Raw genomic sequence first — 16,850 nt, forward strand, 5'->3', positions numbered from 1 at the left:
GACACCGCCAGGATTTCCCCCACTTGGACTGAATGAAGGTTGACATAGCTGAATAGGCGGGGTTCTGGGTGGTCCGGGGGATAAGAGAGGAAGGCGAAACGGGTTTTGGAGGCGTCAGTAAAGACGGTAGTGGCACCCGGGATGGGTGCAGAGGAGGGGAAAGGGTGGAAGGGGCTGCGGAAGGGAAGCTTGGCGAGCCCCTGTAATAGTTGATGGCTAGGATAGTGGCAGCTGAATTCCCCATGAAATCCTTCTAAAAGGATTTGCATGTCCAGGTTATCACGTATAAGCAGGCGGGTTTGGCCTGCGTCCAGGGGCCAAACAATTTTTTCCGGCGGCGCTCCAAATACATGAACAGCCAGGGTGACTAGATCTGAAGCTAGGCTGATCCAGAGCCGCACTGCGGGGCAGATTTTTCTAAGCCGGCTTTTAGCGGGGTGCGCCCAAAGTAGAGGGCCATCTTGCCACAGGCAGCCCATGGGTGTGCCGGGCGTAGGAAGGATGAGTGCCATAAGATTGCCCTCTCTAGTGCTGAACCTGTTGAGACAGCAGGAGGCAAGCGCCTTGTTAATGGCGGCAATGGCTTCCTTTGCCTCCTGGGTGAGCTTAATGCGCCGGGAGACCGCTAGCGGCGGGGCTTCTGGGACACTCAGCAGCATAAAGAGTGGTTGGAGCTGCGCGGTGGTGATCGGCAACGCAGTGCGGAGCCAATTGATTTGACCGCAGAGCCGTTGGAGCTCAGTGATGGTGACCCGATCTGGTATGTCCAGCTGGGGAGCGGACGGGGCAATGGTTTTATCAATGCTAAACCCTAAGAAGGCCAATGGCGGCACAATCTGAACCTTTTCGGGCTGAACCGTAAGGCCGAGTTCAGCTAAATTAGTGGTGAGGTCTTTGAGGATTAGAGGAAGCGCCTCGGCGTCCTCAGCGGCCACCAAGATGTCATCCATGTAATGGATGAGCATGGCCCGCTTTCGCAGGGGGGCCACTGCGTGATTAACATACATTTGGCAGATGGCCGGACTGTTACGCATCCCTTGAGGGAGGACTTTCCATTGGTACCTGCTAGCCGCGCCCGCGTGATTGGGAACGGGGACTGTAAAGGCAAAGCGAGGGCGGTCTCGCTCATGTAGCAGGATGGAAAAGAAACAGTCTTTGATGTCAATGGTGGCTACGTGATAGTGAGCCGGGATGGCCACCGGATGGGGGGGGCCAGGCTGCGGGGAACCCATGGGAAGAATATGCTTATTGATCTCCCGCAGATCATGGAGGAGCCTAAATTTCCCTGTGGCTTTTTTATGAATAACAAACACTGGCGAATTATAGGGACTAGTAGAAGGTTCTATGTGGCTTGCGTCCAATTGTTCTTGGACAAGGGCTTGGAGTGCAACTAATTTGTGCGTGGGAAGGGGCCACTGCTCCACCCATATAGGTTCCTCAGTATCCCACTGCAGAGGAACGGGCGCTGGAGGTGTTAAACGAGCAGTGGCGCACATTATTGGGGGGGCTGCGTGGTAAGCACTGCCCCAGAGGCGGCGAGGATATCACGGCCCCATAAAATTTGGTCTATGGTGTGTAGGAACAACGGGCGGAAGGTGCCTGAGTGGCCTTCTTCATCCTCACTTAATGGGTCTCATGGCCTGAAGAGAGGTGGAGGTACCGGTGGCTCCCACTACCGAGGGACCATCGAGAACCATGCACATGGTGGCATACTGAGCGGGCATGCAAGAGACTTCTGCCCCTGAATCGAGCGTGCCCGTGTACCACCGCCCCCCTATTTTTAATTTACGGGTAGGCTTTTTCGGAGTGATAGGGACTGTCCAGAGAAGCGTTTTATGGCCTTCCTTTTGAGGCTCTGGCGGGGAGACTTTAACGGTGCCGTTAGATGCCACATGCCACTGGTACGGGCAATTTCCCCTAGGGGAGGGAGAATGGCAATGGTAGGGGCACTCGGGAAGTCCTTTGGGGCCACCGTTGTGGCCCCAGTTGGGATGATCAGTTCCATTAGAACCGGCTGGGACGCTACCTCTTAGGGGTGGGGCTGAGGCTTGCCCCGCTTGGAGTTTAAAGCTTGCTCAGCGCCTTGGTGCTGACCCTGACTGGGGCGGAGGGGTTTGGGGTTAGATTTGCAATCGCGTGCCCAGTGATAGCCACGCTGACAGCGTGGGCAAGGAGTGGGAGGGGGGTGCCCATTGCGCGGCATGAAGGGCGGGCGGTTGACCTCTGTATTGGGGCACTCCCGGGCAAAATGGCCGCTCTGCCCGCACTTGAAGCAACCGGTGGTGGCGGCTAAGGCGGCAGTGACAGCGCCAGAGACAGCCTGGGCTAGGGACGCGGCAGCTGGGTCAAAGGCGCTGCAGGCAAGTACCCAATCGTGTATGCTCTTCTCCCGCAAGGGAAGGATAGCCTGCTTGCAAGGGGGACTGGCTCCCTCGAGAATGAGTTCTCGAGTGAGGGCCAGTTGGGCCTGGGGATCACTAACCTTTCGAGCGCAGGTTTCTTCGACCCTGGAGACAAAGGTGGCGAAAGGCTCACTCGGCTCCTGGAGGAGCTTGGTGAATTTATTAGGCCGACAGGCAGAGCAGTTGGCAAATGCTCGTAAGGCGATTCCCCGAAGGATAGGCCAAAAGGTGGCGGGTGCATTGATATAGGCGGATGCGTGTATAAACGCTCCCGTGCCCAGGTAAGCCTCGGGGGGATGAGTGGCCCCAGTGGCTGCGTCTTGCTCGCTCTGCCTAGCTGCTTCTGCCTGGAAGTGGGCACGCCAATCAACGAACTGGCCGGGGCTAAGGATGGTACGGGCAAGCGAGGCCCAGTCTTGGGGGAGGCAAAAGTCCATGGTGACATCCTGCAGTATTTGGGAAGCGTATGGGCTACCTAATCCGTCCTCCTTGACGGCCCTGCGAAGTTGCTTGATAGTGTCTGAGTCAATGGGATACCAGTCGTACGGTTTTTGCGGTGTGGGGGCAAGGTTAAGGGAAAAGCAGCGAAAAGCGCGAGGGAAAGGAGGACGCGCTTGCAGAGGGCCTGGCACAGGGGTGGGGGCAGGGGCAGCGTTGCCTCAAGGGTTGCCTTGAGGTGTAGAAGGCAGCCAGGGGTTGTTTACTGACGCGGCGGGAGGGGCGGCGGCAGCCGCCGGCAGCGGCTCTAAGGGGGAGAGGAAGGCGGGTCGTGAGTGGGGGGTGGGTGTGGGTTGCGGCGGCGCAATCCAAGAGTCCGCCGAAGGGGGAAGCGGAAGCGGGAGGCCCCAAGTGTCGCAAGATGGCGGCGCGGTGGGCATAGCTAAGGCGTAGGATGGCGGGCCAGCTCCGCCCTGTGAAAGGGCGGGGTAAAGCGCCTGCGGTTTCCGGCCCGGCTCAGGGCTGACGTCATCGCTGGAGCACTTCCTCCCTTCGGTGGAAGAAGAAGGAGGAAGTTCGCCATCTTGGCGAGACTTGGTATTGTTTCGTTTTTGGGGGGTGACTTCGAGCGCGTTGTTAATCTGCTCGACTAAAGATTCTGTGTCTGAATCGTGGTCCGCATTGGTCTCACTGTCCGAATTTGTCGATTGAGTCGACAGGGCCTCCTTGGATTTAATGGGGCCTCGATCAGGGGGGAGGGAGCCTTGAAGGCAGGAGCGGACGGTTATTAAGGTGGGGAGCAAGCCGGGAGGGAAGTGTTTGCTCTCATGTGCCATGGCGTTGGTGACCCGATCAATAAGGCGATCATAAGTGACGGGGTCCCAAAGGTGGCAAGTGGTGAGCCATGGGTTAAAGGGCAGCAGGAGGTCCCAGTATACTTGCAGCTGCCGGACAGACACCTTACAGCGATGTGTGTCTAGGAGACCCGCTAGAGCGCAAACTTGAGGCGCTTGGCGTGCGGACAGACGATTACCCATAGCGGAGGGGAAAGAAGTGGGGGGGTCGTCTACCGAGCAAGGAGAATGAGGTAAACCGTGGCCGCGAGGCCGAAGGAGACGGCGAGAACAGAAAGCAGGACTCTCTGGTAACAGGAACAGTCTGGGGGGGCGGTCACGGCGAGGCACACTGCGCCGAACAGAGAAACGAAGACACAGAGGACTACACCAAAGTAATGAAGGGGTAGAGGGAGAGTGTCAGGAGGAATGGGGGTCATAGAGAGAGAAGACGAGAGGTAGTCGGGGGCAACAGTATTTGTAGCCGGGATAATTTGGCAAGGGAGAGGCGGCTCCGGGCGCGGAGCGGCGAGGGAGAGGCGGCCCTTACCTTGCAGGCGAGGGGAAGGGGAGATGGAGAGGCGTCCGGGCGAGCGGGCGATTTGCTGGACCATTGTGTGGAGAGGGGACGAGTAGATGCGCCTCACACGGGGCACCAGTTGCGGTCGCAGCTAGGGGCGGGCACCCACGGAACCCTCTGCGGTCGGCGTTGCTTGAAGGGTACCGGCGGCGGCTCTTCCCGGAGGCGAGGGTGAGGCGGGGGACTTGGCCGAGTCCCCGGCGGAGGCGTGCAAGGTGTGGAGGGCGGCGAGAGAGGGACGCGAGACACTCTCTTTTCAGGAGGGTTGAACCAAAAGCGTTTATTTAGGGGTGAGCACAAGTTATATAGGGTGGCATAGAGGGCGGGGTTGGTGTAGGGGTGTGGGGCCCTACATGGCAATGCTGAGGGGATAAAGGCTAGGATTGGTTCTGAGAGGGTGCAGAGGTCGTTTGAAAAAGGGGCGGGAGTTGCTCTGGCAACGGTGCATGCGCACTGGCGGTGGCGGGAGTTGCTCTGGCAACGGGGGTGGCGGGCAAGATAAGGGGGGCGGTTTTCTCTGGCAAGCTTCCCTTAACGGTTGTATTTTGGGTGGGGGAGATGGGGCCTGTGGCCGGCTCCACTTTCTCAGGCCCGGGGGGCTGTGGAGGGTAATACTGCCCGTGCCCACTACCCTCCCCAGGGGCTGGCCAGGTCCCCTGGCCCCGGCCCGCCAAGTCGGAACTCAGCACCAGCAACCCGCAGACGTGACCTAAATGGGTGGGGCAACATCTCCATGGAGATAATCCAATGAAAGGTCTCACCCACAGTCAATTGAGTCACATATCCATGGAAACACTTAACCAATAGGTTCCAACCTAATCAACACTAATACATCTGCCCCACAAGATTGCATCAAATAATATGGCTTTTTCTGGAGGACATGATATATACAAACTGGCACAGTGGGGTTCTACGTAAGATTGAGTTTGAAGAAGGGCTTCTGCATACCCCACAAAATGTTCTGGAAATGACTAGAGTCTTTACGTTTCAGCAAAACTGTTCTATTTAGGATATTGGTTGGGCTGAATCCAGATGGTAAGCAGATGAAGGGGAAGTGAGCTTAGCAATCATCATTTGATTATTTCTGCAGTGGGAAGGGGGTGTGAGAAACGAAATTTTGGAAGCAGAGTCATATGTAAGCCCGAAGCTTCCTGGAGGCTGCAGGAGGGGACAAACAACTTGGGGTGACCATGCCTGGGAGGATTAGAAGAGGTGAAGGGAAGGAGTCCTGGGTTTTGCTGCTCTGGCAAAAGCAGAAAGCCTTCTATCTCCTGCCAGATACAACCAGCTGGTTCCTTAGGATGTGGAGGTTTCTGAGACTCAGCCGCGAGAGCTCTGGGACGACTCGAGGTCTGTGGCACTTGCCAGCCAGTCAGGTCCATTTCCTTGGCACTGGCCACCCCAGGGTCTGATCGCTGCTTTCTCTTCTTAAATTTCCTTCTCATCTGACATTTTATCCTCCCTCCAATACCTCTTTGCCCAAATGCAGGCTGTTCTGGTGGCTTTGGCTGCACTGGTTCTCTCTCCCAGCCTGCGTCACCATCTGCGTCTTCTCCTGCCATGGGGTCTGGGGTGAAATGTGCAGGTCACGGTCACTGGTTGAGAACTAGGGGGGCCGAATCTTGCCCCAAAGGTGTTGGGAGGACAGAGCCCCAGAGGCGGCTGGCAGGCCTCCCCCAGAACCACTGCCCAGAGGGTGGGAATGGCTGGCGGGGCTAGGGAGGGGTGCAGGAAGCAGTGATGGCTCAGAAACCCGCACAGCTTTTGGAGGCAGAAAGACCGAGGTCAGAGTAGCGGCTTTACTGCTGCCTGAGTCTGTGACGCCAGACAAGTTCCTCCGACTTTCTGAGTCGCTGCTTTCCTCTTTTGAAATGTTTATGGCTGAAGGGCTGAGCGAAACCTGAGTTGCCACAGATGCTGCTGGCTCAGCAGGGCCCAGTGTGAGCTTGGGAGCAGTAGGAGGGGATGGAGCTGCTGCCTTCCCAGAAGGGGCTCTGTCCTCACAGGCCCTGTGACCTGGGGAAGGTCACATCCTCCTTGGCTGCTCAGCCTCTTCAGTTCCAAAAGCAGGGAGAGCATTTTTCTCCTGAGGGTTAAATGAGACGGTGTGCTCGGGGCCTGGCCCACAGGAAATATGTGACGAAGGGCATGGTGACAGCTGCACTAACCCGTACTGGCAGCCAGATGCCGTGGACTGGGATGGAGCCCTGCACCTGTGTGTGTAAGTTTGATGCCAAGTGTTGGCCATGAACATTCCAGAAATGATTATGCTCCCAAGCCCGTGCAGGTGAGCCTGGCTGAGTAAGTCAGAAGGAAGCAGGGTATAGGGATGGTAACAGTTGCAAAAATTTCTGAAAATGAGCACCAAGCCGAAGGGAGAAAGAACTCTGTTCTAGTTTGCTAATGCTGCAGAATGCAAAACACCAGAGATGGATTGGCTTTTATAAAATGGGGATTTATTTCGCTACACAGTTACAGTCTTAAGGCCACAAAGCGTCCAAGGTAACACATCAGCAATCGGGTACTGCGGTCGGGGTTACTGCTTCTGGGGGGAGGGGCGGCCGGTAGCTGAGCCCTCAGCTCTCGGGGCTGCTTAAAGGGTACCGGCGGCGGGGGCTCTTTCCCGGAGGCGAGGGCGAGGCGGAGGACTTGGCCGGGTCCTCGGCGAGAGGCGTGCAAGGTGTGGAGGGCGGCAATAAGGACAAGACACTCTTCATCCAGTAGGAGTATGCGCCAAAGAGGCTTTATTCAGGGGTGATCACAGGTTATATAGGCTGGTAAGAAGGGCAGGGCTGGAAAGGAGGTGAAGTAGCCTTAAATGGCAATATTGAAGGGAGAGGGGCTAGGATTGGTTCTGAGAGGACGCAGGAGCCGTTGCAGCGGGCGGGGGTTGTTCTGGCCACGGTGCATGCGCGCTGGCGGTGGCAGGAGTGGCCTTGGCACCAGGGAGTGAGTGGGTAAGATAGGGAAGTGAGGAAAGGGCGGTTGGGAGAAAGGCGGTTTCCTCCGGCAAGCCTCCCCTGCCCGTGACATTTTGGGTGAGGAAAAGGGAGCTGCCTTGACCTCGCTCCCCAGGCTTGGGGGGGCTGCAGAGGGCACTCACGCCCGTACCTACTACCCTCCCCAGGGGGTGATATCAGGTCCCCTGGCCCAGGCCTGGCAAGCCGAGGTACAAGCTCAGCTACCCGCAATTCCCCTTTCTTTTCTAATTAGAGGAAGAGGCTTTACCGGAGAGGCCCGCTAAGGGTGAGGGAAGGGGGAGGTCAGGGAAGGGAAAAAGGGATTGACGGTGGCTCGGTGAGGCTGGAGCTCAGTGTTGGTGTGGTGCCCGGGCGCTTGACAATGGCTTCGCTGCAGCGGGCTGGGCGAAGGTGAGGGGTTTAAAGTTCAGGGGTTCAGAGAAGCTGGAACTCGAGGCGAGAGCGATGTTCAGGTGATTGGGAAGGGCCTCGCGGTCGGCGGGTTGACCGGTGGCGTTGAGGTCGCGGAGGGTTGGCTGTCATCTTGGAGTGGGGGGGCGTCAGAGGTGGCGAGTCGTTGATACTGGATTTGCACGAACGAGGAAAAAATGGCATCCGTTTGTTTCCTTACAAGCTGGACAATTTTGCGGATGAGGCAGGGTCCTAAGATGAGAGCTAGAATAATTATTAATAGGGGGCCAAGAAAAGGAAGGATGTATGGGAGGATGGGAGTGAAAAAACTGGACCAATAACTGGTGGCTTCACGATCTCTTTTACGCTTTTCCAGTCCTTCTCGGACCCTTTTTAGACTGTCCTCGACGAGACCTGTGGAATTGGCATAAACACAGCACTCTTCTCCTAGGGCGGTGCAGAGGCCTCCTTCTTTGAGGAGGAGAAGGTCAAGACCTCGGCGGTTTTGGAGCACTACCTCAGAGAGGGAATTGACAGAATTTTTTAGATGGTAAATAGCGTTTTGTAAGTGACGAATGTCCTCTGTCCGGCGCTTCTCCGCCCCGCCTCGAGTCCTCGGTCGGCCGGCGATGGGGACCAGAGAGATAAGGGGAGAGAGGGTGCGGACAACGTCTTACCCGGAGCACTTGTGATCACTCAGGACTCGCGGTGGTAAAGCAGATAAACTTTTAATGGGACTAGGCAATCATCATCTTTACAGGTTCCACCCGGGGCGAGACACCTCGGGGGAGAACAACCTCGATGCGGCCGTCAGGTACGGCTCCTTGTGGGCTGTCTCCCCGAGCTTTGCCCGGGAACTTTCTTATAAACCTTGCGTGTATCCAATGGGCTAACGCCACGCACACAAGCATGATTGGTGAATACAGCGGGTGGTTACATACATCAGAAGCCGGAAGCAGGATGTGGGCGCCATCTTGGCACCACTCGATGGGCGGGGGGACTTTGGAGCAGGTTTACAGCGCATGCGCTATGCCCGTCCCGGGAGACGGCTCTCCACATCTCCCCCTTTATTATTTATATCGACCCAGTGTCCCCAGTGATGAGTGTGCTCCCGTGAACCCAGATGGCTCACAATTTGTTCCGGTGCTTTGGGGAGTCTGGACTAGGTCTCAGCCATTTAGCGGCGGAGCCTCTAGCACCGACCAGAATGCTCACCTCATATGGAGACAGGAGAGTCCGTGAGCTGGAAACAACATGACTCTCCCTGCAGTGCTTTGCCTTGCAACTGGGGGACAAAGGCGGGGGCAGGGATAGCATTAACCAGAGTCGGAGGCGTCACTAGGCGTCCCTATGCATTGGCTAGAGTCAAGTCTGGCCACAACTATGACTCTGCCTTAGGGACCTACCTGAGACAAAAATTATGACTGCTGGCGTCGCCCGTTATACCCGGGACATAGCTGCGCGCTTAGCTACAAACCTCGCTCCCGAGTGCCCCGCCCGAGGCGGCCAGGATGGGGTATGGCCATCAGAATGGTCGCTGTTGGGGGTATCAAAGGTGGAGGACATAGCCATCATAATGGTAACACGGTACTGCCGCGCTTGAAACAGGCGTTCTAGCAAAGATTTAACAATGACTAATCCCACCAATAGTCCCACCATCAAGAGAATCCAATTAGTCAAATTGGGCCAAGAGAACCAAGAGGTGACTTGGTCCCACAGATTTTTTACAGTCTCGCCCAGTGTGGAAAGGTCGAAACTAACAGGCTTCAATTCCCTAATGTTCTCAAGTCCCTGAAGGCCGGAGGCTTGGTCCAATGGCCCAGGCCGTATATTCGTTGGCGTTTCTGACAGCTGCTCCCCGGCCTCCCCAGGTGATGCCACGGTTCCCACCAGTCTTTCCGGAACCCACACTGGTTGACGTCCTGGTTCCTTCTCGCGGTGATCAGTCGCGGAGGTCAAACCACGGATCCCGGGAGCACGTCTCCGTCGGGTCGAGGGGAACGCGAATGAGTTCCCCGTACGGGCCACCACTTGTCCGGCGCTTCTCCGCCCCGCCTCGAGTCCTCGGTCGGCCGGCGATGGGGACCAGAGAGATAAGGGGAGAGAGGGTGCGGACAACGTCTTACCCGGAGCACTTGTGATCACTCAGGACTCGCGGTGGTAAAGCAGATAAACTTTTAATGGGACTAGGCAATCATCATCTTTACAGGTTCCACCCGGGGCGAGACACCTCGGGGGAGAACAACCTCGATGCGGCCGTCAGGTACGGCTCCTTGTGGGCTGTCTCCCCGAGCTTTGCCCGGGAACTTTCTTATAAACCTTGCGTGTATCCAATGGGCTAACGCCACGCACACAAGCATGATTGGTGAATACAGCGGGTGGTTACATACATCAGAAGCCAGAAGCAGGATGTGGGCGCCATCTTGGCACCACTCGATGGGCGGGGGGACTTTGGAGCAGGTTTACAGCGCATGCGCTATGCCCGTCCCGGGAGACGGCTCTCCACAGTCCTCGTCAACAGCCGCCCTGAGGTGAGTTAGGGCGGAGCCTTGACTGGCTAGTGCAGCGATTCCGGTGCCAGTGCCGGCAAGACCTAAGGAGGGAGGCAATTGTGAGGGCGGTGATGGGCTCTCGCTTTTGTAGAAGGGCAGGAGCTGCAGTTTTTTCTAGACGGAGGAAGAAATCTTCTTCGCTGTGGTATAAGACCCTAGGGATAAGGACAATTAGGAGGCAAGTTTCTTTATATTCACTGATGATATTCATGCTGAGACAGGGGGTAAGTCCTGTAGAGGAGCAGAGCCATTGGGAGGAGTTATGAGGAATGAAAAATTTTGCCGAGCTGCTGGGAAATGAGTAGCTGGCACAGGCAGTGAGGTCGGGAGAGTTACTGGAGCGAGGGCGGACGCACTTTCCCGTATAGGAGACTGAATGAAAGGTCAGGGGGACGGCAGAGGTATTCCAATTGCATTCCGAGGGGCTGTTTTCTGTGCTTTCTGAAAAGGAGAGGTTGGAGGCAACGGGCTCGTACAGTGAGGAAGAGGTGGAGAGGCAGAGCCAGCAGGAGGAGGTAAAATTGGGGTTGGAGGAGTTCACTGAAGCAAAGGCGGCTTGGATGAGGCTGAGGAGGGGAGAGGAATAACGAGAAGGGGGGCAGAAAAGGTTGGGGTGGTGGGGTTGGCGATGCGCTGTTTGTAGCTGAGGTACGGTTTTCGGATGCGCTGCTTGTACTTGAAGTGCGGCTGGAGGGCTGTGTAAAAAGGGGGTTAATGACTTGGTTGGGACCTATGGCAGAGGGGTTTTTTAGTATAGTCTCCTTTTTTATCAAAATAAGGGAACTTGGGTTGGCTCTTTCCAAATAGATTCTGAAGTCCCAGGTTTGACCGAGTAACCAGGAGGGATCAGTGGGGAGCTGCACTGTAAGATTAAGATGTGTGCAGGATCTCTTACTTTCTTGGCCGAGCCAGTTAACAGTAGGGAGTTTGCACCCTGTAGGGGCCCACTTTAAGGTAAGGTAATGATTAGGAACAGGAGGCTTCCAATTAGTGGCTAATGTTTCACACCCCCAGTATGCACAGTAGTACTCGTTGGGGGAATTACAGTACGATTTTCCAGGATTTGAGGATGGGCACATGTAATATTGGGCCTGGGGGTTACTTACCTTTCTGGCGCAGGTTTCTTCGACTCTGGAGACAAAGGTGGCGAAAGGCTTACTCGGCTCCTGGAAGAGCTTGGTGAATTTATTAGGCCGACAGGCAGAGCAATTGGCAAACGCGCGTAAGGCGATGCCTCTGAGGACAGTCCAGAAGGCAGCAGGGGCATTAATATAAGCAGACGCATTTAGAAACGCTCCAGTGCCCAAATAGGCTTCGGGGGGATGATAGACTCCAATGGCTGCATCTTGCTCACTTTGCTTAGCTGCTTCTGCCTGGAAGTGAGCACGCCAGTCAACAAACTGACCGGGGTTAAAAATTGAACGGGCAAGCGAGGCCCAGTCTTGGGGGAGGCAATAGTTCATGGCGAGATCCTGCAGTATTTGGGAAGCATATGGGCTACCTAACCCGTCCTCCTTGACGGCCCTGCGAAGCTGCTTGATAGTATCTAAGTCAATGGGATACCAGTCATGCGGTTTCTGTGGGGTGGGGGCAAGGTTAAGAGGAAAGCAGCGAAAAGCACGAGAGAAAGGAGGACGCGCTTGCAGAGGGCTTGGCGCGGGAGTGGGGGTAGGGGCAGCGTTGCCCCAAGGATTGCCTTGAGGTGCAGAAGGCAGCCAGGGGTTGTTAGTCGGCAGGGTGGAAGGAGCGGCGGCAGCTGCCGGTAGCGGCTCCGAGGGGGAGCTCGCCGAAGGGGAAGGCGGAAATGGGAGGCCCCAAGCGTCGCAAGATGGCGGCGCGGTAGGCGTGGCTACGACACAAGATGGTGAATCAGCCCCGCCCTATGAAAGGGCGGGGTCCAAGGCACAAGATGGTGGACTAGCTCCGCCCTGTGGAAGGGCGGGGTAAAGCGTATGCGGTTTCCGGCCCAGCTTAGGGCTGATGTCATCGCCGGAGCATTTCCTCCCCTCGATGGAAGAAGAAGGAGGAAGTTCGCCATCTTGGCGTGGCGCAGTGTTATTTTGCTTTTTGGGAGTCACCTCGAGCGCGTTGTTAATCTGCTCGACTAAGGACTCCGTGTCCGAGTCATGATTTGAATTAGTATCGCTATCTGAATCTGTTGGCTGGGTTGCTAGGGCCTCTTTGGATTTAACGGGGCCTCGATCAGGGGGGAGGGAGCCTTGAAGGCAGGAGCGGATGGTTATCAGAGTGGGGAGCAAGCCGGGAGGGAAGCGCTTGCTCTCATGTTCCATGGCGTTGGTGACTCGATCAATAAGACGATCATAAATAACAGGGTCCCAAAGATGGCAAGTGGTGAGCCATGGGTTAAAGGGCAGCAGAAGGTCCCAGTATATCTGCAGCTGCCGGACAGACACTTTATAGCGATGCGTGTCTAGGAGACCCGCTAGAGCACGAACTTGAGGTGCCTGGCATGTAGATAGACGATTACCCATAGCTGAGGGGAGAGGAGGGGGAGTTGTTTACCGAGCAGAGAGAATGAGATAAACCGTGGCCTTGAGGCCGAAGGAGACGGCGAGAGCGGAAAGCAGTGCCCTTTGGCAACGGGAGCAGTCAGGGGGGGGGCGGTTGCAAAGAGGCACACGGTGCCAAATGAGGAAAGAAAGATACAAAGAACTACAGCAAAGTAATGGAGGGGAAGAGGGAGAGCGTTAGGAGGAACGGGGGTCATAGAAGTGCGCATACAAGAGGACGAAGAGAGCGTGGGGGATACTCCTACTGGATGAAGAGAGCGTGGGGGAAGGGAGGAGCGGCCTCGGAGCAGTGAACCTCCCACGGCTCCGGAAGCGGCGAAGGAGAGGCGGCCCTTACCTTGCAGGCGAGGAAACGGGAAGCTGGAGAGGCGTCCGGGCGAGCGGGCGACCTGCCGAACTGTCGTGTGGAGACGTTCCTCACACGGGGCACCAGTTGCGGTCGGGGTTACTGCTTCTGGGGGGAGGGGCGGCCGGTAGCTGAGCCCTCAGCTCTCGGGGCTGCTTAAAGGGTACCGGCGGCGGGGGCTCTTTCCCGGAGGCGAGGGCGAGGCGGAGGACTTGGCCGGGTCCTCGGCGAGAGGCGTGCAAGGTGTGGAGGGCGGCGATAAGGACAAGACACTCTTCATCCAGTAGGAGTATGCGCCAAAGAGGCTTTATTCAGGGGTGATCACAGGTTATATAGGCTGGTAAGAAGGGCAGGGCTGGAAAGGAGGTGAAGTAGCCTTAAATGGCAATATTGAAGGGAGAGGGGCTAGGATTGGTTCTGAGAGGACGCAGGAGCCGTTGCAGCGGGCGGGGGTTGTTCTGGCCACGGTGCATGCGCGCTGGCGGTGGCAGGAGTGGCCTTGGCACCAGGGAGTGAGTGGGTAAGATAGGGAAGTGAGGAAAGGGCGGTTGGGAGAAAGGCGGTTTCCTCCGGCAAGCCTCCCCTGCCCGTGACATTTTGGGTGAGGAAAAGGGAGCTGCCTTGACCTCGCTCCCCAGGCTCGGGGGGGCTGCAGAGGGCACTCACGCCCGTACCTACTACCCTCCCCAGGGGGTGATATCAGGTCCCCTGGCCCAGGCCTGGCAAGCCGAGGTACAAGCTCAGCTACCCGCAGGGTACCTTCACTGGAGGATGGCCATTGGTGTCCGGAAAACCTCTGCTAGCTAGGAAAGCAGCCGGTGTCTGCTCCAAAGCTCTGGCCTCAAAATGGCTTTCTCCCAGGACGTTCCTCTCCAGGAAGTTTGCTCCTCCTCAAAACATCACTCACAGCTGCACACACTGAGTTCCCTCTCTCTGAGTCAGCTCATTTATATAGCTCCACCGATCAAGGCCCACCCCGAATGGGCGGGGCCACGCCTCCATGGGAACATCTCATCAAAATCATCACCCACAGCTGGGTGGGGCACATTCCAAGCAAATCCAACTATCACCAAAACTTCTGCCCCACAAAACTACAAAGATAATGGCATTTGGCGGACACAATACACTCAAACCGGCACAAACTCCATAAATCAACAATTGCCACAGTTCCAGAAACAATTTAATCAAGCCATTCAGAATCCTAGGGCTGAGACCCCTGTACCAAGGAGTCTTCAGGGATTCATAATTTATATTCATTTAACAGGAAACTCACGAATTACCTAGGAACTCATGAATTACCGTCACTTCTTGCTTGCATACTACAGTACAGTCGGGTTCTATGTAGACATTCTCAAGACAACTCCCCATGTGGGGATTAGATTTGGGGGCACCTGTGGGACAGCAGAGCAGGCTTGGGAGACCCAACCCCAATTCCAGTTCCACCTGCCAGAGCAAGTCCCTTTACTCCGAGCCTCCGTTTCTGCTTCGAGCATATGAAAGCACGATTACCATCTCACAGGGCACGTTATCATGAGAACAAAATAACAACAGAAAAAAGTGTAAAATGCTTAAGATGTTTCATAAGCCCCCAAGAAACAGTGGCTAATAATGTAATAATAGTGCTACTGACAAACTTCTTTCTCAATGCTTCAGAAAACAGTAAAGGGACTGCAGAATCAAGAAAAAGTTCACTTAAAAGCAGTGGATCTCCTGGTACCCTCACTGGCTCGGCTTGGAGCTGGCCTAGCTCCCAGTGCAGATCCCTGGTCCTGGTTCTGGAGGGAGCAGAGCAGCCCTTGTGTGCATGCTCAGAACATATACGTCTGGCCCAATCTGTCTGGCGGCAGCCTGAGGACTTGCCATCCCATCCCTGAGGGACTCTCCATGCCCTGCACGTAGAAGGTGGCTCACTGAACTCCGCAGAGTGCTGTGGGAGAACCGTCCCATCGTGCTGCCTGGGGCAAGGGATTGCTGGCAGACGGACACTTAGTGTGGTGCCCAGGACATGAGGAAACTGTTTCCTAGGGAAGGGGGGGCATTCATATCTGTGTAAATGGGCAATTCCTAGGGCCACACATTCATGCCCAATGCCCAAGACAATGTGCTTGTCCAGAAAGGACCAGGGAGGCCCCTATGCTTTGGCCTCAAACTATTCTCTGAACTCATTGAACGGGTAAGCCCTGAAGGAGAGCACTTACACAGGTCAACCTGAAAAGACGGGGAAAGGGGTTTCTTTCTTTCTCTTCCTTCCTTCCTTCCTCCTTCCTTTCCTTCCTTCTTTCCTTCCTTCTCTTTCCTTCTTTCCTTCCTTCTTTCTTTCCTTTCTTTCTTTTCTTCTTTCTTTCTTTCTTCTTTCTGTTAGCTTCTGGCATTAAAGGAAGCTCTGTCAGCTGGATACAAGCTTAAGGAACAAATGCCTCAGAGTCTAAATCCCAGGGGTAATACGTAAAAATATAAAAATGTCCAGGTTTCAACAAAAGATTATGAAACCTAAAAAGAAACAGGAGGTGATGGCTAGGCAAAGGAGGAAGATTAAAGCACAAGAAATCATCAATGAGGACAGATCTGGGACATTCCAGACAAAGACTTTTAAAAAAAGATTCTAAATATGCTCAGAGAACTAAAAGAAAACATAGACAAAGAACTAAAGGATATCAGGAAAATGGCATGAACACAAAGGCTATCAATAGAGAGATGGAAATTATGAAAAGGATCCAGAGCTAAAGACCACAGTAACAGAGATTAAAAATTCCCTAGAGGGGTTCAAAGCAGATTGGAGCTGGCAGAAGAATCAGTGAACTTGAAGAGAAGACAATTGAAATCATTCAGTCTGAGAAGCAGAAAGAAGAAAGGATGAAGAAAAGTTAACAGAGTCCGAGGAACCTGTGGGACACCATCAAGTGTACCAACATGTGCACTGTGGGAGCCTCAGAAGGAGACGCAAGAGAGAAGAGGGCAGAGAGAATATTCAAAGAAATAATGGCCAAAAACTACCCAAACTTAGCAGAAATGACAGACATGCAAGATGTTCAAAGGAACTCCAGACAGGATAAACCCAGGTAGGTAGGAGGTAGGTAGACAGATGAGACAGAAAGAAAGAAATGGCAAAGGTGGCAAAATGTTAAAACTGGTGGACTTGGGTATCTAATTGCTGTGCTTTTATTTTATCTTCCTGAGAGAACAGATGGAGACTGCTTGTATCACGCCGACTTGCCTTCGTACACGGGAACCATCTCTGAACAAACCCACATGATGTGGCTGTGGGTCCCTGGCACGTTGGCACCTGCATCACAGCCCGACTGCCCTGCACAGGGCCAGACGCAAGGGGGAAAGAGGCTGCGTCCAGCCAGGCAGGCTCGCGCTCCACACATTTGGTTGAATGGTGCCGTGCGACTGTAGGGAGGGTGTGTGGAAGCAAAGGGCGGCTGGAAGAGACCAAGTACTAGAGCCTGGATTTCATACTGAGGATGGAAATTCAGTCCCATGGACTTCCCTGCTCCTTCTCAGAAGAGCAGCCCATATTGGGTGCCTTTCTCAAACACATGCCCAGGAAAGGATCTCTTCTGTGCTGACGTTTCATCACCTCAAACTTCAGAAGCAGCTGGATTTGTTGGCCATGTTTTTATACAGTTGATGGTAAGAGGTTCATTGTTGGTTGTATTTGGCTGCATTAAAAAGGATGATACTAAATAACTACATAAAATAGACTAGTTGCTTTTGCTACTTGGAGAAGTATTCTTCACATAATGTATCTTGATGGGCTCATTTGGATTCTGTATCAACCAAAATCTGGTACT

Source organism: Choloepus didactylus, chromosome 22, assembly GCF_015220235.1.
Source record: "Choloepus didactylus isolate mChoDid1 chromosome 22, mChoDid1.pri, whole genome shotgun sequence".
Taxonomy (NCBI): Eukaryota; Metazoa; Chordata; class Mammalia; order Pilosa; family Megalonychidae; genus Choloepus; species Choloepus didactylus.